This window comes from Hypanus sabinus, chromosome 11 (assembly GCF_030144855.1).
Source record: "Hypanus sabinus isolate sHypSab1 chromosome 11, sHypSab1.hap1, whole genome shotgun sequence".
NCBI classification, from domain to species: Eukaryota; Metazoa; Chordata; class Chondrichthyes; order Myliobatiformes; family Dasyatidae; genus Hypanus; species Hypanus sabinus.
Genome location: NC_082716.1, coordinates 9484037 through 9508512, shown reverse-complemented (window position 1 = coordinate 9508512; position 24476 = coordinate 9484037). Strand labels below are relative to the sequence as shown.

The 24476-nt window shown below is 43.8% G+C and overlaps 1 protein-coding gene across 7 annotated transcripts in view; it reads left to right on the top strand.

The window, feature by feature from the left end:
• The first annotated feature begins 227 nt into the window (after nucleotides 1–227).
• The window catches only part of adgrl2a (adhesion G protein-coupled receptor L2a), an 840245-nt gene continuing 815996 nt past the window's right edge, over nucleotides 228–24476 (top strand). For 3 of the 7 annotated variants that reach the window (XM_059983767.1, XM_059983768.1, XM_059983766.1), the window contains exon 1: nucleotides 228–1442. The gene's annotated coding sequence lies outside the window, so the exon portion shown is untranslated. The remainder of the gene's footprint in view (nucleotides 1443–24476) is intronic. The other 4 variants (XM_059983769.1, XM_059983762.1, XM_059983755.1 and 1 more) reach the window with 4 other exon arrangements.

Sequence of the window (24476 nt, the reverse complement as noted above, 5' to 3'; positions counted from 1 at the left end):
TGACAAGCCATTCAGTCTTGGAATCATTTTTGTGAACCTCCTTTGAACCCTCTCTAGTTTCAACACATGCTTTCTAAGATAAGGGGCCCAAAACTGTTGACAATACTACTCACTCTGCTTTACAAAGTCTCAACATTTCATCCTTGCTTTTATATTCTAGCCATCTTGAAATTAATGCAAACATCCCATTTGCGTTCCTCACCACAAACTCAACCTGCAAGTTAACCTTCAGGGAATTCTTGAGCCTGGTGGTCAAGCTGTTCTATCTTCTGCCCGATGGAAGAGGGGAGAAGTGAGAATGTCCAGGGTGGGTGAGGTCTTTGATTATGCTGGCTGCTTTGCAGAGGCAGCGAGAAATGTAGACAGAGCCCGTGAAGGGGAGGCCGGTTTCTGTGATTTGCTGAGCCATGTCCACAACTCAAAGTGCTGGAAACTCAAGTTCAAGTTCAACTTTATTGTTATTTAAACATACGCATGTACACAGCTAAATGAAACAATGTTCCTCTGGGACCAAGGTGCAGAATAGAGTACACAGACTCACACACTGCACATATAGTTACAATCCAAAACATACAGTCACAAAATAATACTAGTACAAGTCTCTGAATTTTAGTTGTCTCTCTACAGGTACAGCCTGACCTTACAAGTATTTCCAATATTCGTTTTATTTCTTTAATTTTCTAGTTTTATTTTGCTTTGATTCAAGATTGTTTAATGTCATTTTCAATACACAAATGTAATGGAAAACTAAATAAGTGTTCCTCTGGATTCGATGCAGCTCAAAATAAACAGTAGGATATGATACACAGTAATGTTTTAGAAGTACAGTAAATATAAATACATAGGATAGCTTATATACATAGATTAATTGTATATTCATAAAGTGACGGTAGGCACAGAAGCGTCTGTACATAAGGTCTCTGACAGGAAATGATAAAATAGTGGCAATTTTAAATTTGTAATTTAAAGATTTTTTCCCCCATCAAAAACAACTGTTTTGGGGAAAGGTTCAAATCCAAGATCAAGTGCATGGTGGTAAGTCAAAGGCGTCTGTATCTGTCAGTACAGGTTTCCTACCCTGACTGAAGTTGTGACCGTTCTTTCTCCGCACGTAAACACGTCCTCCGGTTCTGGCAGAACCTGCAAATCCAGTCCAGGCTTTCGCAGCGACCCCGCCTCTTCGTTGCAACGGTGCCAGATTAATTTAAATGTATCTGCTCAAGTGGAGATAATCAATGCAAAATCAGTGTGACTGTGCCGCACAAATAGGGTATGTTTGATTCACAAAGCGGCCTGAGCCCTCGGAGGTCTGGCCGTTCATCGGTCTCCTTGCAAAACCTTTCTCCGCCTTGAGAAATGCAAGTCACAAATAGTCGCTGAGTGAATGTCTACCTCGCTTTGTCCGGAGCATCTCAGACCTGCTGGACCTGTCTTGTAGAAAGGTATGTTCACTGTCGTCTGTCATCCATTCAGGGGACAGATTCGACGTGGAGTCGATTCTCTGTCTCTATTTCCAGTCCATCCAATACGACATTTAAAAAAAATATCTCTGTAGTTTCTAAGTGGGTTCTCTCAAACCGTGCCATATATCATCTTGTGTTTATGAAGTTGTCTTCATTGCAGCGAGATGTTGTTTAAGCGGTAAAGATAATTGTCAGAGGCTGTTCTTTCGTGTCCATGTTCATTACGTGACTCTGCTCATCATTACGCGGAGTTTAACGTTAAGGAACGTCGATCCTCGGCCACTTGACAACTTTCTTGTTTCTTAATGCAGTAATTAAGGATCTGGCGGCAACGAGTTGCTGCTGGTGCCTAGTTGAAGGGCTCGGGAAACCAGGGAAGTGAATGCTCCTGGATTGTCTTAGCACATGAGTAAACACGGCTCGCTGCGGTTTAAGTATTGCCTAATGACTTTCTCGGCGACCAAGTTAAAACCTTTTCAAGTGTAGCGTGAAAATAATCAGTTCCGATTTTTTTAAAAAAAAATACTGATTTCACTTGAATGAATTTCTTGTCCCTCTCATGTGTCAATGAGGAAGTTCGCGGTTTTATTGAGGCAAGATGTGTGGGAGAAGAAGGTCTCTCCAACCTCCTGTGTTGTAGAGCAAGTGGAAGTTTTCTGTTTTGTGTGTGCGCGCTCTCTCGCTCTCTTTTTTTTCCCCGTCTGCAGCGGGGTTCGGTTGTCACTGTACGTTTATGGCACTTCGGGTGTTATCGCGGGGCAGAGAGATCCAGACACACCTTCCAAGCGCAAAAGATGTCTGTAAACGGCTCTCCGTCTTCTGTAGCGCGCAGCCTCTCTGTTCACGGAGGCATGAGCAGATGAACTAGCTTCGGGCTTGTATCGTCCCACAGAAACCTGCACCCCCTCGACCGCTGGAGTATCCGTACCCAACGTATTATCTTTTTTTTAAAAAAAAAATTCCATCCTTGTCTTGGGAATGAATTGGACCCCCCCCCCCCCCCAATGTCTGCGTGTCAAAGCAGAGGGGCTTTTTATTGGTATACGGTCTTGGGTATCTTCATTAGAATCCTTCAGGTCAGATCAAAGAGATGATTACTGTAATTTCAACACTTGTTTGGGAAGGATCACATACATCTTGCAATGGGACCCAGTGCTCTGATCAAACTGGACGGCATCGTTATTAAAGAAACCCAAGACATGCCCTCTTCTCTTTGCTACCATCAAGGAGCCGGAACAGCTTCTTCCTCTCCACCATCAGATTACTGAATAGACAATGAACCCATATTCACCCCCCCTAACTTTTTTTCTTTGCTGTCTTCTTGCACTAATTATCCAATTTGTCTCTTTTTAATAACTTTAGTTTTTTATATAACTTATTGCAACGCACTGTTGCTGCTAGACAACATATTTCATGACATATGCCTGTGATGTTAAACTGGACTCTGACTTGCCACACAGAAGAGGCCACTGGGCCTGTGGTGTGTACAACAGTGTAATTGCCCACTCCCAGTGGGCCTGTGGTGTGTACCCGACGGTAAGGGTAATTGCCCGCTCCCACTGGGCCTGTGGTGTGCCTGACAGTAAGGGTTGCCCGCTCCCACTGGGTCTGTGGTGTGCCCGACAGTAAGGGTTACCCGCTCCCACTGGGCCTGTGGTGTGCCCGACAGTAAGGGTTACCCGCTCCCACTGGGCCTGTGGTGTGCCCGACAGTAAGGGTTGCCTGCTCCCACTGGGCCTGTGGTGTGCCCGACAGTAAGGGTTGCCCGCTCCCACTGGGCCTGTGGTGTGCCCGACAGTAAGGGTTGCCCGCTCCCACTGGGCCTGTGGTGTGCCCGACAGTAAGGGTTGCCCGCTCCCAGTGGGCCTGTGGTGTGTACCCGACGGTAAGGGTAATTGCCCGCTCCCACTGGGCCTGTGGTGTGCCCGACAGTAAGGGTTGCCCGCTCCCACTTGGCCTGTGGTGTGCCCGACAGTAAGGGTTGCCCGCTCCCAGTGGGCCTGTGGTGTGTACCCGACGGTAAGGGTAATTGCCCGCTCCCACTGGGCCTGTGGTGTGCCCGACAGTAAGGGTTGCCCGCTCCCACTGGGCCTGTGGTGTGTACCTGATAGTAAGGGTAATTGTCCACTCCCAGGTTGGAGGGTCTTCAAATGTCCATCTTAAATGTTAACATTTCCAATTCCATCACCTGTCTTTCAAATTGTTGTTAAATTTGTCATTTTCTCTCATCTTGTAACCTTTTTTTTTAAAAAAAAAAGGTAGTGCAAAAATTGAGGTAGAGTTCATGGTCCATACAGAAATCTCTTTGCAAAGGAGAAGCTGATCCTAAAACCTTGGGTATGTGCTCCTGTATCACCTCTTTGATGGTAGCAATGAGAAGAGGGCATGGTCTAGATGGTGAGGATCCTTAATGAAGAATCTTGGCTTTTAAAAAAAAATAAATTTGAAAGACCTAGATCAGGGGCTCCCAACCCTTTTTATGCCATGATCCCCTACCATTAACTGAGGGGATTCTATGGATCCAGGGTGGATCCCTGCTCTAGATAGATTGGATATGAAGAGTCTGGGACCAGAGGGTACAGACTCAAAATAGAGGGATATCCCTTTAGGATAGAAATGAGGAGGAATTTCTTCCACCAGAGGTGGTGAGTCTGTGGAATTCATCATGACAGAGTGTTGTGAAGGACAAGTCATTAGATGTACTTGAGGCAGAGGCTGGTAGGTTGTTGATTGTTCAGGAGATTATCGGTTACCAGGAGAATGGGACTGAGGAGGAAAAAATCTTGGCCTTGATTGAAAAGATACAGGAGATTTTGCTGATGCTGGAAATCTGGAGCAATACACAGACAAAATGCTGGAGGATCCCAGCAGGTTGGGCAGCATCTATAGAGGGGAATAAACTGATGGTTTAGAGAGCCCAAAACACCAACTGCTTATTCCCTTCTATAGATGCTGCCTGACCGATTGAGTTCCTTTAACGTTTATTTATTTTAAAAAGTTGGGGATTGTGTGTTTATATGTCCACAATTGAATGGTAGAACAGACTTAATGAGCTGAATGTTCCAATTCTGCTCCTATATCTAATGGAAAGGACATGAGGCTGATAGGCCTAATACACACAAATAGGATTAGTGTATTTAAGCTTTGTAGGCAATTGGTGTCATGGGTGGACAGGGTGGTGAAGGCAATTGGCACTCTGGGCTTCATCAGTCAGGATACTGAATATAGGGGTTGGACTGTCATGTTATAGCTGTACAAGACTTCAATAAAGCCACACTTGGACAAACTTCTATTGAGGCATACTGGAGAGTATCCTGACTAGTTGTATCTTGGTCCGGTATGGAAACATCAGTGCCCAAGATTGGGAAAAGTCTAGAGAAAGTAGATACAGAACCCCCCCCCCCCCCCCACCCACTATTGAGCTCATCTATATTGAGCTCTGCTGCAAAAAAACAGCAGCATCCATTGTCAAGGACCCTCATCGTCCAAGAAGGAGGTACAGGAGCCTCAGGACTCACTCCACCAGGTTCAGGAACAATTCAACCATCAGGCTCCTGAACCAGTGTCAATAACTTCACTCACTTCAAAAATAACCCAGTTTCACAACCCATAGTTTCATTTTAAGACTCTACAAATGATGTTCTTGGTATTTTTTTTGGTTTATTTTTAAAATTGGTTGTTTGTCAGTCTGTGTGTGGCTTTTCTTTGATTCTACTGTACTTGTTCTGTGAATGTCTGCAAGAAAATGAATCTCAAGTTAGTATATGGTGACATAAACATAATTTGTTAATTTACTGGGTCACTGCATACAGTTCTGGTCACCCTGCTATAGGAAGGATGTTTTTAAACTGCAAAGACACAATAAGGATTTGTGTGGATGTTGCAGAATTTGGAGGGTTTGAGGAGCGATTGGACAGGCTGGGAATTCTTTCCCTGGAAAATAGGAGGCTGAGGGGTGACCTTGAAAATATTTTTAAAATCATGAGGGACATGCATAAGGGGAATATTCACAATCTTATTCCCAGGGTGTCGGGAAATGTGGAGGAGGCTTGACTCAAAAGCAGAGCAGAGGAGACAATTCGGTCATGTATGATAACTGTTTATAAAAGATTGCAAAATAACAAGCCAGGAGGGGCCTCTTAAAACAAGAGAGAACAGACACTGGACACAACAGGCAGTGAGCTAAACTTCAGGCAGGGAGAATAAAGGCTAGGAGCAACTGGTTGAGGCAAGTTGATTCGATGAGTGAACTGGCTGTGGATGAATCCTGGGGTTAAATAGGATGTGGGTGCTGAGTCTGGAACGAGCAGCAAGTGAATCCTGTTTACTGGGTGAAGACTGCGAGGTGCCAGTGGGAGCAGGCCTGGTACAGGGCAGGGGAGCCCAACGCTGGAGGGCAAAGACTTGGTGTGAAGGAAAATATTTTAAGGGGACCTGATGGCCAATGTTTTCACACAGTGGTGGGCACATGGAATCTGCTGTGGGTTACAACCAGGTATATAGATCAAGACATGGGTAGGAAAGGTTCAGCAAGATGTGGGTCAAAAAAATGGCAAATAGGCCAACATCAGTTAGGTATCTGGTTTGAAAGAACACCTATCACCTCCGTCTGGTGCACCAGCTCCTCTTTGTTGTATGGCCCACTCTACTCCTATCAGATTCCTCCTCCTTCAGCCTGGTACTGCTTCCACCTATTATTTTCCAGCTATTTACATTTATCCCCTTCTCCCATCTGCCCACCAACCTTCCCTACCCCTTCACCTGGCTTCACCTATCACCTGCCAGTTTGTACTCCTTCCCCTTACTCTTCTCCTCCTCCCCTCCCCCCCCCCACCCCACCTTATTCTGGCTTCTGTCCCCTTTTCAGTCCCAATGAAGGACTTCTGCCTGAAATGTTGACTTTGTTCATTTGCATAGGTGCTGTTTCGCTTGCTGAGTTCCTCCAGCATTTTGCATATGTTGCCCATGTTTGTTCTTTCCCCGACATGCTTTTGTTAGTTGTCCTGGATAAGTTGAATGGTTTTGAAGGGAGAAAAATAAACAAGTTTCCAGTGAAACTTAGCAGGTTAGACTTCTGGTTTAAAATGCTACTGGTGAAACGCAGCGAGGACTTGCTGGCATCAAACAGAACTACTAACTGCTTTATTACTCTCACTTTTTCTGGTAAAGGATCACTGCAATCAATGAATAGTAACCTCCCTTTCAGAGCTGAGCTTTTGAACCAGCTGTACAACATTACATTTTTGTGGTGTAAACTGAAGTGTCTGAGGTAGGATGGTTGCGGTTTGCCGTGTTCAGACCAAATCAAAGCGGTGGGACCCGAGCCTGGGAGCGAGGAATGAGCCAATGTATTACCATTGCTGGAGTGGACATAGAGCCGATTTGAAACGACAGATCTGAGACCGGCAGAGTCAAGGTGGTGGGGCCCATGACTGAGGGCAAGGGATGAGATGATGTTTGATCGATTTAAGCACTGGTCAAAGCTGGGTGGCAGTGTGAAATGTCAGGAGGATGTTGTGAGAGTGCAGGGTGACTTGGATAGGTTGGGTGAGTGGGCAAATGTATGGCAGATGCAGTTTAATGTGGATAAATGTGAGTTTATCCACTTTGGTGGCAAGAACAGGAAAGCAGATTATTATCCAAATGGAGTCAAGTTAGGAAAAGGGGAAGTACGAGATCTAGGTGTTCTTGTACATCAGTCAATGAAAGCAAGCATACAGGTACAGCAGGCAGTGAAGAAAGCTAATGGCATGCTGGCCTTTATAACAAGAGGAATTGAGTATAGGAGTAAAGAGGTCCTTCTGTAGCTGTACAGGACCCTGGTGAGACCACACCTGGAGTATTGTGTGCAGTTTTGGTCTCTAAATTTGAGGAAGGACATTCTTGTTATTGAGGGAGTGCAGCATAGGTTCACAAGGTTAATTCCCGGAATGGTGGGACTGTCATATGTTGAAAGATTGGAGCGACTGGGCTTGTATAAGCTGGAATTTAGAAGGATGAGAGGGGATCTGATTGAAACATATAAGATTATTAAGGGATTGGACACACTGGAGGCAGGAAGCATGTTCCCACTGATGGGTGAGTCCAGAACTAGAGGCCACAGTTTAAGAATAAGGGGTAGGCCATTTAGAACAGAGATGCGGAAAAACTTTTTCACCCAGAGAGTGGTGGATATGTGGAATGCTCAGCCCCAGAAGGCAGTGGAGGCCAAGTCTCTGGATGCATTCAAGAGAGAGTTAGATAGAGCTCTTAAAGGTAGCGGGGTCAAGGGGTATGGGGAGAGGGCAGGAATGGGGTACTGATTGTGTATGATCAGCCACGATTACAGTGAATGGTGGTGCTGGCTAGCAGGGCCAAATGGCCTACTCCACCTACTGTCTATTGGAAAAGTTGGGTATTGGTTGAATCAAGGCAGTGGAGCCCAGGCCTGATAGCATTGAATCGGTAGGACCTGGGTCCACGGGAAATGAACGGGATGATGTATGGCCGATTTAGGCCCTGGGCCAGATTGACAAGGTCGGAGTGTTGGAGCTTGAGGCAAGGGGCAGGCCAGCTCAGCTGCTCGGGGAGGTTTACTTGTTTCTGCACTGAATTGAGGCTGTGGCTCCTGGATCGGCTGTGACTGGCTTCTGTGAATTTTAATTCTAAATGTTACTTGCATACTTTCATTTTTTGTGTGATTTGTTTTTTTTTTGCTCATTTGTTTTTTTTTTAATAAGTTCTATTTGGTTTCTTTGTTTTCTGGATGTGTGTAAAGAGCTGAATCTCCAGGTTACGTACAGTAGACATCGATCATAAATGTACTTTAAGCATCTGTGGAAGGAAATCGGCAGTCAAGACCTGCTTCACGATAGGTGATTCATCATTGCTATGGAGTTGGAAAGGCTCTTGAATCTCCTGAACAAGGAAGACAGGTCCTGGTCACTTTTTCAGCTTCCTGCTTGGCATCCAGCGTGCAGCGGAAGTGGCTGAGTTGGGGGCAAAACTGTGTTGCCAATCAGTCTACTCTCCCAGCTTTGCGCTGACTACCAGCTTGCTGTTTCTATTTCTAAAAGCAAAAACAAATAATAATAAATCAACAGTAAATAAATAATACTGAGAACATGAGTTAGAGTCCTTGAAGGTGAGTCCATAGGTTGTGGGATTAGCTCAGTGAGTTATCCGTGTTGGTTCAGGAGCCAGATGAAAAGTAATAACGGTTCCTGAACCTGTTGTTTGTTTTTGGGTTTTTTTTTGGGGGGGGGGGCCTGAGGCTTCTCTACCTCCTTCCCAACGGCAGCAGTGAGCCTGGATCATGGGGATCTTTGAATGTTGCTTTCTTGAGGCGATGCCACATTTGATGGTGGGGAACGATGTGCCTGTGATGTACTGGGCTGAGTTCAACGCATTCTGCAACTCCTTGTATTCCTGAGCATTTGAATTTCCAAATTAGACTGTGATGCTTTCGTGGTCCGGGCAATTCGGATCCCAGTCAACAGCAAACGTGTGGAAATTTGTTGCTTTTCAGTGGTGTGCTGTAACTTCTTAAGCTTCTAATTAACGCCCAAAACCCCTCAAGCAGAAAATGACTAAACTCTGCTTGAGATTATTAAGAAGATTACAGAATTTGATATTTCTTGCCATCTGCTACATTTTGGACAGAACTCCTTTCAAATGAGAGATGAGTTCGGGAGGAGGTACTTTAAAATGAGGATTCTCTTCTCCATCCCAAAAGGACTTTGGGTCAAGTGAACTGAAATTCATGGTGTTGCCCTGGGCAAGAGGCACTAAACTGACCAAGATTCTGGATGAGAAAGTAGAACTGGGGCTAAATGGATTTGAACTCCAAACTAACCAGACTCTAGATGAATGGTAAATTGTGTTCAAAAGCTGAAGGACAGAGAACAGTGCAGGTCCCTTTGCCCATGATGTTGAGCTGACCTTCTGACCTACTCTAATATCAATCTAGCCCTTCCATCCCCCATTTTCCCACCCCAATCATCTTTCATCTGTGTGCCTATCTAAGTATATCTCTAAATGTATCTGCCTGTACCACCACCTGTGGCAGGGTGTTCCATGCACCCACTACTTTTTTTTAAATTACAAAGTGTAATGAACTTGCCTCTGACATGATGAAAGATCTCAGCCTGAAATATTGACTGTTTATTCCTCTCTATAGATGCTGGCGTGTGTGTGTGATCTTCCATACCTGCAAAATCTTTTGTTTACCTCTAATCAACTCCCCATACTTGCCTCCAATCAATCACCTTAAAATTATGCCCCCTCATTTTAGCCTTGCCACCCTGAGATAAAGATCTCTGGCTGTCCACTTGATCTATGCCTCTTATCATCTTGTACATTTCTGTCAAGGCACTTCTCACCCTCCTTTTCTCTAAAGCGAAAAGCCATGGCTTGCTTAACCTATACTCGGAAGACGTGCTTTCCAATCCAGACAGCATCCTGGTAAATCTCTTCAGCAGCTTCTCTAAAGTTTCAACTTCCTTCCTATACTGAGGCAACCAGAACTGAACATGATACTGAGAGTGTGCTCTAATCAGGATGTTCTGGAGCTGCACGGTTATCTTGTATCACTCTAGAGCAGAGGCTCCCAACCTTTTTTATGCTATGGACCCTTGCCATTAACCAATAGGTCCATGGACCCCAGGTTGGGGACCCCTGTTCTAGAGAAAGACTGTAAACAGCCAATTGAGCAAACTACCCGGGAGAGCTGCAAAGGTGTTTTCCAACAGTAGATGTACCATAAATATACTTTCAATTTACCCAATGACTTGTCCTCCACAGCCACCCATGGTGAACAGATTCACCACCCTCTGGCTTAAAAAAAAATTCCTCCTTGTCTCTGTTCTAAAGGGATGTTCCTCAATTCTGAGGCTGTACCCCTCTGGTCCTAGACTCCTCCCCCCCCCCCCCCCATGGGAAACTCTCCATGTCCACTCTATCTAGGTCTTTCAATATTTAATAGGTTTCAATGAGATTCGCCCCCTCATTCTTCTAAACTCCAGTGAGTACAGGCCCAGAGCCATCAAACATCCTGACATGTTTAGCCTTTCATTATGGGAATCACTCTGATGAACCTTTTCTGGACCCTCTCCAGTGCCAGCACACCCTTGGAAAAAGGGGCCAAGATTACTCAATACTCAATGCGGTCTGACAAACACCTCAAGAAAGCCTCAAATCCTGGTTTTGGAACCAGAAAGGAAATGGCCTGATTTGTAGGCCACAAGCTTGTGATCACTTTCACCTTTAGTTGCTTTGCGGAGATTTTTATTTTCATTTTTTTTTTCTCTCTGCACTGCTGCTGCGCCAGCACTTCACTCCTGCTAATGATGAGAAAACGAGTTGGTATTTCTTGAAAGCAGAAGGACTGACTGCTGTCGGCACTGTTGGGCTTTTCTGATTGTAAGAATCAGAATTGGAATCACTTTATTCCCAGTACATGAAACGTACCAGAATTGATTGTGGTTCAGTACCAAACATTTAACATGGGACAATACCACATCAGGCAACACAATAACAACCAACAATTTACAAGACAATAGTGCAAACAGCCATGAGAAATCAGCAATGAGCAGAATGGTCACATGCACAGATGTCAATAATCAAACTTGTATAAACGTGAGCATACAAACAGATTCAACAGGGCAAGTAGAGCAGAAGAGACCATTTACAGGATGCTGTGCAGGGGGCAGTTATGGTTTTACACCTGAGTGAGTTTCGTTGAGAAGCTGGATAGCTATGAGAAAGAAATTCTGAGATGACATGTGGTCCTGGTGATGATGAACATGTAGCATCTCCCTGATGACAATCTGGTGAATAGGTGACTGCTGGGGTGAGTGGAGTTGGTAGTAATTTTTCCACCTCTTTGTTCTGGCGGATGGACTGATCAGCACGTCTTGCTAGCAGGACAGATTGTCCCAGCACTGTCGGACATTTGTGATTGCAGGAATAGGGTGATCAACACCACATTCCTTTTTATTGTTTCAACTTCCCATTTCCTTGTATTTTTCCCCCTCCTTTTAAATGTCAGGATATTCAATATTAAAGATGAGCTTTATTTGCCACATGCATTGCAGACTACACTCAGTGGCCACTTTATTAGGGTCATCTGTACAGCTGCTCATTAATGCAAGTATATAATCAGTCAATCACGTGGCAGCAACTCAATGCATAAAACATGCAGATGTGGTCAAGAGGCTCAGTTGTTGTTCAGGCCAAACATCAGAATGGGGAAAGGATGTGATTTAACTCACTGACTTGCTGAGTACTCTGTGGGCAGAGATGCCCATTTCTGTGCTGCATCTCCTTTCATTTGGAGTTCTTCAAATCTGGAAACCAGAATAAACATACCAAAATAATGCAGAACCTTGCAAAGTGGCTGTGACAGCAGCAGCAGCCAGGGTTCAATTCCCGCTTCTGTTCATGAGGAGTTTGTACGTTCTCCCCGTGATCGTGTGGGTTTCCTGCAGGTGCTCTGATTTTCCCCCAAATTCCAAAGATTATCAGTTTGTTATTATGCTGTGTTGACATTGGAGGAGTGGCGACACTTGCAGGCTGCCGCCAGCACGTCCTCAGACTCTGTCGGTCATTGACACAAACGACATATTTCACTGTTTCAATGTACATATGACACAGAATGCTAATCTCTCCAAGTTGCTGCTTTGACTCCTGATTTTCTACAAACTATGATTGTAGATTCTGCACAGTATATGTTGGTCTATCCCATGTGTAGAACCACTCAAACCTGATCTTCACCCGCACAGGATTACAGCAAAGACTCGGCACTCCACGTGAACTTCCTGTTGCTTCCTCGCAGATGACAGAGTTAAAGCACTGTGAAATTCTAGCAATCTAATCTGGGGCCCTGTACGGTCTGTTGGAGGGGGCAAGAGTTGTGTCATACAAAGTGACATCTACAAAGTAATAAGTACTTTGGCTTGCGACTGCAAAAGTGTGTTCCTGCAGCACTCTATTGACTTGGAAGAGGTCTCTAATAGAAGTTATTTAAACATTAAGGTGGTGTGGTGCTTTTTTTTTCTGTTTTAGAAGTTTCTTTTCCATAGGCAGTTAATCTAACTAACCATTTTATATATCTTTGCCCTCCCCACCCCAATCTCCCTCTATCTGCTACCCCTGTCACTGCACTGTGAACACTTCTAACCACTTTGTAAAAGTGTCATTTGTGCACATTTTATTCCATATCTGTACCTTAACCAACTTTATATTTTATGGAGTTCTTTATAACTGAATGTTTTTCTATGTTGTACCAATGCACCGCAGTGAATTCCTAATACATGTGAATATGCACTCAGTTGTCACTTGAGCACACCTATACACCTGCTTATTAATGCAAATATCTAATCAGCCAATTGTGTGGTAGCAATTTGTGCATAAAAGCTTGTAGACATGGCTGAAGATTCAGTTGTTCAGATCAAACATTTAGAATGGGGAAGAACTGTGATCTAAGTGACTTTTACCATGGAATGATTACTGGTGCCAGACAGGGTGGTTTGAGTACCTCAAACTGCTGATCTCCTGGGATTTTCACACACAGTGGTCTCGAGAATTCACAGAGAATGGTTTTAGTAAACAAAAACATCAAGTGAGCACTGGTCCTGTGGTGAAAATGCATTGTTAATCAGAGAGGTCATGAGGCTGGTTCAAGCTGACAGGAAGGTGACAGTAACCCAAATAACTACGTGCTACAACAGTGTGCAGAAGTCTTAGGCATACATCTCTATAGATCTCGATACCTTGCTGTTTATCTCTCTGGTGCCTAAGATGTTGTAACACTAGGCAGAAGAGCATCTCTGAACACACATCACGTCGAACCTTGAAGGGCATGGGCCAGAGCAACAGACCCCACTCGGTGGCCACTTTATTAGATACAGGAGGTAGTGAATAAGCTCGCCTCTGAGTGTGAAGCTAATCTTTATAATTTAAAAAAAATCTGGACCAAGTGAGGATCCAAAGAATCCCAGGCGTCCATTTTCATCAGTCCTGACGAACATTCTCGGCTGGAAACGTTGACTGGTCGTTTCCACGGTTGCCGCCCGACCTGCTGAGTTCCTCCAACGTGCTGTGCACGTTGCTTTGATCCCCAGCATCTGCAGTGTGTTTTGTGTTATTGAAATGTCATCCTTAGCTACAACAAATAGTCAAAGCTAGTTATGAACTAGTCATTGGTTAAAATGCAAAATGGGCTTGGGATTTTTATATACTAGCACCTACTCATTTAATAGTTAGATCAACATAGTAATTAATGGATAATAAAATTAAACTATCTAATATTCTGACTGGAGGAAACAACTGCACAACAAGGTAATTAAATGTCATGGAGCACTACGGCACAGAAACAGTACTTTTGGCCTATCTAGTCCATGGTGAACTACTAATCTGCTTCATCCCATCGACTGGCATCCAAACCATAGCTCTCTATACCCCAACTATCCACATACGTTCAAGTTTCTTTTAAATGTTGAAACCAAACCCAGCATCCACCACCTCAGCTGACAGCTAGTTCCCCACTCACACCACCCTCTGAATGAAGAAGCTCCCCCTCGTGTTCCTCTTGAATGTTTTACCTTTCACCCTTAACCTATGACCTTTAGTTCTAGTCTCACTCAACTTCAGTAGAAAAAAGAGCTTGCTTGCACTTACCCTATCAATATCCCTCATAATCTTGTTACAGTACTGTGCAAAGTTCTTGGGCACGTGCATATAGCTAAAGTGCTGAGACTTTGGCACAACACTGTAGTAATTTTCTCTACTGCTGCCACAAAAGAAAATCAAATTTCGTGACACATGTGAGTGATGATAAACCTGATTCTGATGTGGGTCTCTTTTTTGGACTGAGAGTGGGAAGGGGGCAGGGAGAAGGGGCATCATGGTTGGGAAAAGGGGAAGAGGGATGTTCTGTAATGATCAAAGAGCCAATTCTTTGTAATCAGTGACCTTGCCTGCTGTCTTGGGGATGGGTGTGTCTGCACCTGTGCCATCCTCTATCCCTGGCATTCCTTGTCTGCCACTCCTTGTCTTCCACTCATCCCGCACCCTCCCTGTGGTGCTCCACCCTTGCTATTTCCAACATTGTTCACCCCCGCCAGATTTACAAACTCGCTCTCTGCTCCACATTTACAAATACAAGTACCGTGTGAAAATCTGTCTCTGATGTATTCATGTGACAGTGCCTTACTCCTTTTGTGTTCTTGCAAAAGTTGTCATTACAATTTTAATCCACATGGAATCATTTAAAACAAGGATAAGAGAGAAATTTAATTTTGATCAATTGTTATTAATGTAAAGATGACTCTTATCACTCCCTTGCCCAAGCAGCTGCCATTAGAACTGTGTTGATGCTGGAAATCAAATCTGGAAACACATGAATACTGGCAGTACTGGGGTCCGGTTAGATCTGTGTACAGAGAGCTGGGCTGGGCGGAGGGGGGGGGGGGGGGAAGAGGGATTTGTATATTCAGGTCAATGACTTCGTTGAAGTCAACTTTTTTTTAGTGCAGACCTTGAAAGTGAGTACTGTTCTATGTTCTGAAGGGCCACATACACCACTGACCATTCTTGTGAAGGAGCAAGATTTACTCTGCTCAATATTGGATTAAAACCTTGCCACACTGCTGCAGATTTTAGAGATAAAACTATGAGAGATCTGTTCAGTGCCAAGAAGATTTAGAAGATGGAACAGTACAGTAGAGGAAGAGGCACTTCGACCTGCAATGTTGTGCTGAGCCCATTAGATTAGTAATCAAATGGCCTTCTAAACTCAAAGTACACTGCAGATGCTGGGGTCAAAGCGACACGTACAACAAGCTGGAGGGGCTCAGCAGGTCGGGCAGCATCTGTGGAAACAAGCAGTCAACGATTCGGGCTGAGAGCCTTCATCAGGAAATGTTGACTGCTCATTTCCACAGATGCTGCCTGACCTGCTGGCCTCCTAAGCTAATCCCTTCTGCCTACTTAATATCCACATCCTTCCATTTTCCTCACACTCGTGTGCTTATCTAAATGCCTCTTAAAAGTCCCTAATATTTCTGCTTCTACCATTGAGGTGATGTAGTGTTTAGTGGGACTCTATTACCTCTCAGGATGTTGGAGTTTGGAATTCAATCATGGTATCCTCTGTGAGGAATTTTGTTTGTCCTTCCTGTTCTCTATGACTCAGTTTATAGTCAGATTAGACATAATGTTAAATGAGCAGAACATAGAACAGTACTGCACAGGAACAGTCCCTTTAGCTCTCAATGCTGTACTGAACAAATTAAATTAGTAATCAAATGGCTAACTATATTGATCTGCCTACATAATGCCCATATCCTTCCGTTTTCCTTACATTCATGTGCCTATGTAAATGACTACCATGGAAAGACTTGCAAATTTTTTTAAAGCATCTTTAGTGTTCCTTTCAGTGTATCTCGGTGTTCTCTGTGGGCAGGAGAGGTATTTCCTAATGGGCCTATGTGAGCAATTGAGCAGGGCTTCTCGTGGGAAGGGTGATTGAATTTGACCTCTCTAATCACTCAGCTATGAAGTTGCAAATAACATCTCTCATTACTCTTGAGATGAAATCTGCCAGCTTGGTACAGACCAGGGGAATAGAACATTAGGTCTTAGAGATGCTTGAATTCAGATTTATTTATCATGGGTACTATACATTATACCGCGCTGTCAAATGTGCCATTTGCGTTAACAAACCCAGAAGTGTCAGTGTACATTCCAGTGCCAGCAACACTGATGACAAGAAAAAACAGAACAAAACAGTAAAATGTGCCCCTTTCCTCCCTCCCTACCACACACATGGACAGGACTTCAGGCCTCTGGTCTCCAGCTTTTGCCATCAGGCCTCAACTTCCAGAAGTCTGATTGACCTTTGGACACCAATCCCCTAGGCTAGCCAGTGACAAGCTTCTAAACTCAAGTGACTGGCCCACATGCCTCCTGCTCACCCAGACTGGCCTTTGATTGCAGAACTGAGGCCTGGACTGCGGATTTCCTTCATCACACCTCCATTTTGCTGGACTTCGAACACACTAGATGCCTGGCCTCTAACTTCTCCACATCCCCGTACCAAATGTCTAGTCGGATATCTACCTCCCCCACATTGCTAACCTGACCTGCAACTCCCCTCTCTGTCCCTAAAACAGGGCTGAAATGGCAAGTTTGAGAGGACACAGTTTTAAGGTGCTTGGAAGTAGGTACAGAAGAGGTGTCAGGGGTAAGTTCTTTACGCAGAGAGTGGTGAGTGCGTGGAATGGGCTGCCAGCGGCAGTGGTGCAAGCAGAAAGGGTCTTTTAAGAGACTCCTGGATGGCCACATGGCACTTGGAAAAATAGAGGGTTATGGGTAAAGCCTAGGTGGTTCTAAGGTAGGGACATGTTCGGCACAGCTTTGTGGGCCGAAGGGCCTGTATTGTGCTGTATGTTTCTAAAACAAAACATACAAAGTACAGCAACACTTGAACTGAAATCTTAATGGAGGCCCCAAGTGGGTGCTAGCTTGAAAAATTGCTGTAGCAGATGATGACAATGTTGCATGTTTCCTCCACAATCAATTACAAGCTTCAGTTGAAGAGTTGGTGATTCTTCAATTCTCAGATTTTTATAAACAATTGGGTCTCCCCTCAGCTGCCATGCTCTAGAGAAAAGGACCCAAACTTCTGTCCAACTTCTCAGAGCTTGCAGTGGGTTTTGAACCAGCTGGAAAAATATGCTGAAAAATGGCAGATGGAATTTAAGGCAGACAAGTGCTTGGTTTTGCATTTTGACAGGACGAACGAGAGTTTTTTTTTGCACAGTGGACAGTAAGGCTCCGAGGAGTGTGATAGAACAAAGGGATCTTGGAATATGGGTCCAAAATTCATTAAAACTGGTGTCACCGGTCATGAAGAAAGCTTTTGGCACATGGGCCTTGATAAATTAAAGTACAGGAGATGGTATGTTATGTTGAAGTTGGTGAGGCCTAATTTGCAGCATTGTGTACAGTTTTGGTCACCTACCAAATGGTAGGAAAAATTTTAATAAAGTTGGAAAAAGCACAGAAAATTTACAGGGATGTTGCTGGATCTGGGGGAACCTGAGTTCTGTTGAGATATTGAATAGGTTGGGACTTTATTCCTTGGAATGTAGAAGATTGAGGGGAGATTTAATAGACAGCATCCTGATAATGTACACAAAATGCTGGAGGAATTCAGCAGGTCAGGCAGCATCTTCCCAATCCCCTGAGATGTGCGGAGTATTATCCTCTGCTTTTGGACATTTTATTCTCCCAAATCTGTTCTTTTCGAGCAACGATGAGTGAGAAATCTGGCACCAATAAGAGGGGCTTTTTGGCATGGTTACGCACCATGTCTGACTAAATGTTGGTGACTAAAGTGAATTTGTGTCGCCCACCTACCTTCTTCACCATTTGCCCACCCCACCAATCGGAAGCCGGGGAAGGGAATGCATTAAAATAGAACTCTGGTCAGCCACGTTCAATTCTGGTTGCCCCATTATTGAACATAGAAGAGCAGAGCACAGGACCAGGCCCTTCAGCTCTCAATGCTGGGCTGAACCAAATATATTAATAATCAATTGCCCAACTAAACTAATACCTTCTGCCAACACAATGTCCATATCACTCCATTCTCCCCACTTTCATGTACCTATCTAAACGTCTCTTAAGTCTCTATTGTATCTGCCTCTATCACTGCCCCAAGCAGCACATTCCCTCCACTCTGTGTGTTTTTAAAAAAGAGCAAGCTTGCTCTTCAAATCTCCTTTCTAATTGCCCCTTCTCAGCTTAAATGCATGCCCTCGGGTATTAGATACTTCAAACCTAAGTAAAAAGATAGTCTATCCACTCTATCTATGCCTCTCATAACCTTATAAACCTCTATCAGATCTCCCGTCAGCTCTCACTGCTCCAGAGAAAATATAAGAAGGATATGAGAATTGGTTTATTATCATGGATACATGTTATGAACTTGTAGCAGCCGCAAAGTGCAGAGACAAAACTAAGTTACAAGAAAAGTGTAAAAGAGTAATAACAAGGTAATTATGGTAGTTTATGGACCATTCAGAAATTTGATGGGGAAGGGGAAGAAATTATTCTTGAACTATTGAGTGTGGTTCCTCTAGCTTGTCCTTGATGGTGATAAGGGAGACAAGTGCAATGTTGGCATTCATTTCGAGAGGACTTAAATGCCTAAGGATGGATAATAAAATTGTGGCTTCGCAAGTCACTGGTCAGACTGCACTTGGAATATTGTGAAGCAGTATTTTGTCCTTATCTAAAAAGGATGTGCTGCCATTGAGGGGGTCCAGAGGAGTTTCACGAGTGAATCTGGAAATAAAAGGGTTAAAGTGTGAGGAGCTTTTGATGGCTCTGGGCCTGTACTCACTAGAGTTCAGAAAAAAGTGAGGGGGAAATCTGATTTGAAACCTACTGAATATTGAAAGACAGAGTGGAAATGGAAAGTGTGTTTCTTATGGTGGATGAATCTAGAACCAGAAAACACACTCTTGGAACAGAAGCAGACCCTTTAACACAGCAATGAGCAGGAATTTATTTTGCCAGAGAGTGGTGTATCTGTGGAATTCATTGCCACAGATGGCTGTGGAGGTCATGTTATTGGGTATATTTAAAGTGTAGTTTGATAGGTTATTGATTGATCAGGGTGTCAAAGATTGTATGGAGAATGCAGGAGAATGGGGCTGAGGGAATGGTGGGGCCGACTCAGTGAGCTGATAGATCTAATTCCTCTGCTATGCCTTACGGTCACCTGCAAGTGGTAGTTGGAGCCTGGCGACTTCCTCTTGCATCGGACCAGTGACCTCCTGATGATTTTAAAGGGCAGCCAGCAGTGGAGGGACTGTTTATGGATTCAGAACAGAGAAGGAAGTACCTGAAACCTCCCACAAGTATGGCCAAGCAGTCTGAGTTGTGTTGCATTAGTATTGAAGCTGAAACGCAGATCGAATCAGCCACCCTGTTGAAAATGCCGTAAACGTCATTTGCAATCTCCCCAATGGTTTGTCGCTGTTCTGTTTTGTTACATTGATTGCAATTTTAAAGCTCTTAATCCAATCTTGCAGAGCATGTACCTATTAATGTCACTTTAACGAGGTAAAGAACCAATTCTCCTCCAAAGCTTGAGTGACCCATGTTAAGCATATTGTAAATGAAAATCTACAGATGCTGGGAACTCTTCAAGATGTTCAGTGCCATGGTAGTGTAGTGGTTAGTATTTGTCTGTATGCTTCAGTATTTTGATGTACATATAAAATTAAAGGTGTCATGATTTTCATATGTGTTCTATAGTTGCCTCAGCTGGAAGCCATATTGTGTAGTGGATAGTGTGACACTATTACAGCATGGGGCATCAGGGTTCAATCTGGCATCCTTTTGTATGAAAGTTTATACATCAGGACTGGGAAAAAAAGATGAAGTTCCAAGCTTTTTTCAATCCTGCTGAAGTCTCTCGGTCCATAATGTCACGCTTACTCTTTTCCATAAACGCTGTTTGGCCTGCTGAGTTCCTTCAGCATTTTGTGTGTGTTGCCCTGTATTTACCTTAAAAACATTCAACAACCTGGCCTTCACAGCTGCCTGTGGTAACAAATTCCACAACTTCACCTTCTGGCTAAAGACATTTCCCTTCATCTGTTTTTAAATGGGCATCCCTCTATCCTGAGGCAGTGCCCTTTTTTCACTAGACTTCCCCACCAAGGGAAACATCCTTTCTACATCTACTTAGTTCAGGCCTTTCAACATTCAAAAGATTTCAATGCAATTTTCTTCCCTAAATTCCAGCGAGTACAGGCCTGGAGCTATCAAATGTTCCTCTTTCATTCCCAGAATCAGCCTTGTGAACCTCCTCTGAAACCCCTCCAACACCAACACATCTTCTAGATGAAGAGCCCAAAACTGTTCACAATACTCAAGGTGAGGCCTCACCAGTACCTTATAAAGCCTCAGCATCACATCCTTGCTCTTGTAGTCTAGTCCTCTTGAAATGAATGCTAAAGTTACATTTGAGTTCCTCTTGACTGACTCTACCTGCAAGTTAACCTTTTAGGGTGTTCATAACAAGGACTCACAAGTCCCCTTGCATGTTAGTTTTTTGGATTTTCTCCCCATTTAGAAAATGGTCTGCACTGTTATTTCTACTAACAAAGTGCATGACCATGCATTTTCCAGCATTGTATTTCATTTGCCACTTTTGCCTGCTCTTCTAATCTGTCTAAGCCCTTCAGCAGCCTTCCCATTTTCTCAATGCTACCAGCCTCTCCACCAATCTTTCTGTCAAACTTGGCAAGAAAGCAATCAATTCCATCCTCTAAATCATTGATTATAGAGCTTATAAAGAGTGGTCTCAACTCCAGTCCCTGTGGAACACCACTTGCCTCATGCAGCCAACCAGAAAAGGATCCTTTTATTCCCACTTGCTGCCTCCTATCAATCAACCAATGCTCTAACCATGCCAGCAGCTTTCTGTAATACCATGGGCTTTTAACTTGGTAAGCAGCCTCATGTGTGGCACCTTGTCAAAGGCCTCCTTAATTTCCAAATATACAACATCAACTGCATCCCCTTCATCTATCCTATTTGAAGAGTTCCAACATGTTCATCAGGCAAGGTTTTCCCTTGAGGAAACCATGCTGTATTTGTCACCTAATGCTCCATAACCTCATTCTTAATAATTGACTCCAATATCTTCCCAACTGCTAAGGTCAGGCTAAGTGGTCTATATTTTCCTTTCTGCTGCCTTTTTTTTTAAAAAAAGAGTTGAGTGACATATGCAATTTCACCCCCTCCCCCGTCCTCTGGCACCATGCCAGAGTCAAATGATTTTTGAAAGATCATTTCTAATGTTTCCACAATCTCTACCACTACCTCTTTCAGAATCCTAGGATGTTCACCTGCTCTGGGTAACATGTACCTTTAGGTCTTTCAGCTTTTTGGCCACCTTCTCCCTTGGAACAGTAACTGCATACACTTCTCTTCCCTCACACCCTTCAACATCTGGCACACTGCTAGTGTCTTCTACGGTGAAGGCTGATGCAAAGTTCTCATTTAGTTCTTCTGCCATCCCCTTGTCCCCATTATTATTTCTCTGGCTTCATTTTCTAGTGATCCTATATCCACTCTCATCTCTCTTTTATCCACCTTGATATTGTTTGCTAGCTTGTTTCATATTTCATCTTTGTATTCCTAATTCTTTTAGTTGCTTTCTGTAGGTTTTTAAAAGCTTCCCAATCTTCTGCCTTCTGGCTCAATTTTGCTTTGTTGTATGCCCTCTCTTTTGCTTTTACATTAGCTGTGACTTCCCTTGTTAGGCATGGTGTACTATTCTGCCATTTCAGTCTTTCATTTCTGGAATGCACATGTCCTGCACCTTCCTCATTTTTTCCCCCAGAAATGCATGCCATGGTTGCTCAGCTAACATCCCTGCTAGCATCTCCTTCCAATTTACTTTGGCCAACTCCTCTCTCATACCATTGTAATTTCCTTTACTCCACTGAAATACTGCTACGTTTTACTTTCTTCCTATCAAATTTTAAGTTGAACTCAATTACATTGTGATCACCTACTCCTAAGGGTTCCTTTACCTTAAGCTCCCTAATCACCTCTGATTCATTACATAATGCCAAATCCAGTGTACCTAATCCTGTAGTAGGCTCAATGACAAACTTTTTTTATATTTAAAGAAAGCCAACTCATAAGCGTTCACTCTTGAAATCCATTACCAACCTGATTTTTCCCAATCCAGCTGCATGTTGAAAGCTCCCATCACTATTGATGCACCATCAATAACTCACACTGAGACGTAAGGCGAGATATCGGCTTTTATTGACTGGAAGAAGGAACCAGGAGTGAGTGTCTATCATACTATGTCCTGGAGACTGAGGCCGAGCGTCAGGCCTCAGATCGCCTTTATACAGGGGCCTGTGGGAGGAGCCACAGGAGCAGTCAGCAGGGGGCGTGTCCAGACAGGCACATAGTTCACCACAACTATCGTAACATTGCCTTTTCTCTTGCCTCTCATATTCTCGGGTCCACATCTCAGCTACTGTTTGGAGGACTGCAGTTAACTGCCATTAGCATCCTTTTAACCCTTGCAGTTTCTAAGCCAACCCACAAAGATTCTGTATCTTCCGTTCCTATGTCACATCTTTCTAATGATTTGATGCCATTCTTTACCAGCAGAACCACACCACCCCTCTGCTAACCTTCCTATCCCTCTGCCACAGTGCGTAACCTTGGACATTCAGCTCCCACCTACAATCATCCTTCAGCCACAATTCAGTGATTGCCCACAGCATCATGTCTAACACTTTTCTCTTCTAAGTTTATACATTTTTTTTTTAGTGTGCATGTGGGTTTCCTTTAGCTGCTTTGGTTTCCTCCCACAGTCCAAAGACCTATTGGTTGTTAGGTTAATTGGTATTGTAAATTGTCCTGTGACTGGGCTAGGATTAATCAGTGGGTTGCGGTTGGCACAGCTTATTGGGCCAGCAGGGTCTGTTCCATGCTGTGTGTCTAAACAAATGAGTACAGTCCAACCTGTAAGTGTTGCTGGCATTTTCTTTATCATGCTTTGATTTGAATGAATTACTGCTATTTTATTCTCAGTAAATGCGTGGTTATTTTTCACTGGGGAGAGGAGGCGAGGAAATAATACAATACCACAGACCTGCGTGAGTAAGAACTGTGTGTGTTGTTCCTCCCCATCCTTTCCAATAACAAGGAAGCATGAATCCGCAGCAATAATAACTGTTGAATAATGATATACTGACAATTTGTACAACTTCTGGTATTCTCTTGCCCCTGCCCCCTTCTCTTTTTACCATTCCCCATTCTGGATCTCACTTTACCCCTTTTGTTTCATCTGCTCATCACTTCCCTTTGGTTTCCCACCTCCTTCTAGTTTACATACCGGGAGCTTGGGTTACCATAGACTCTCCGTCCTTTTTCAGACTTGCGGATACAGTTGACTCAAGGACATCTGTAAAAATGGGAGGGCCTCTATACTTTATTCTGGTTGAGAGTCTTCATCAGGACTGGAGAAACAAGAGGGCAGCAGGGAGTGGCAAGTGATTGGTGGATTCGGCTGATGGGGCAAGGTAAGTAGGTGGGTGAGTGGGGGGAGAAAATGGAAAGACATGAGCAACTAGGAGCTGATGGGAAGAAGCAAAGCACAGAAGGTGGATTCTGGTAGAGGATAGAAGAGCATGGAATAAAGGGGAGTTGAGGAACCCAGAGGAAGATAAAGGTGACGGGCAGATCTTATGAGGACATTAGGGGAATGTGAAAGAGTTAAGGAAATGAGGGAGAAGGGAAAACAAAGGTAGTCCCCTATTTCCTTCCCTTTTATTCCATAGTCCACTTTCCTCTCCTATCAGATTCCTCCTTCTTCAGCCTTTTCCCTTTCCACCAATCCCCTCTCAGCTTGTTACTTCAACCCTGCTCCCCCACCCACCCATCTTCCCCTTCACCTGTCACCTACCAGATTGTACTCCTTCCCTCTGCCTCCCCAACTTATTCTGGCTCCTGCTCTCTTCCTCCTCTGTCCTGACGAAAGGTCTTGGCCAGAAGAGTTGACTGTTTATTCTCCTCCATAGAAGCACCCAGACTTGCTGAGTAACTCCAGCACTTTGTGTGAATTGCTCAAGATTTCCAGCATCTGCAGAATCTCTTGTGTTTATGTATTAACAAGTATTAACAAGTGCGTGGAAAGTGAGATTTTTGTGCTGAAGAAAAATCCTAGTCAAAGTAAGTTTATTATCAAACTACATATAACACCATTAAGATGCATTTACAGGAACATAAAGAAATACAGTAGATTTATGAAAAGCTATTTAAAGACTGACAAACACAACTAATGTGCAAAAGAAGATGAATTCTGCAAATAAATTATACTGAGGAGTTGTAGAGACCCTGGAAGTAAATCAGTTCAGGTGAGTGCAGTTGTCCACCCTGGTACAGTAGCCAGCAGTGACTGAAACACACCAGAAAGAGTAG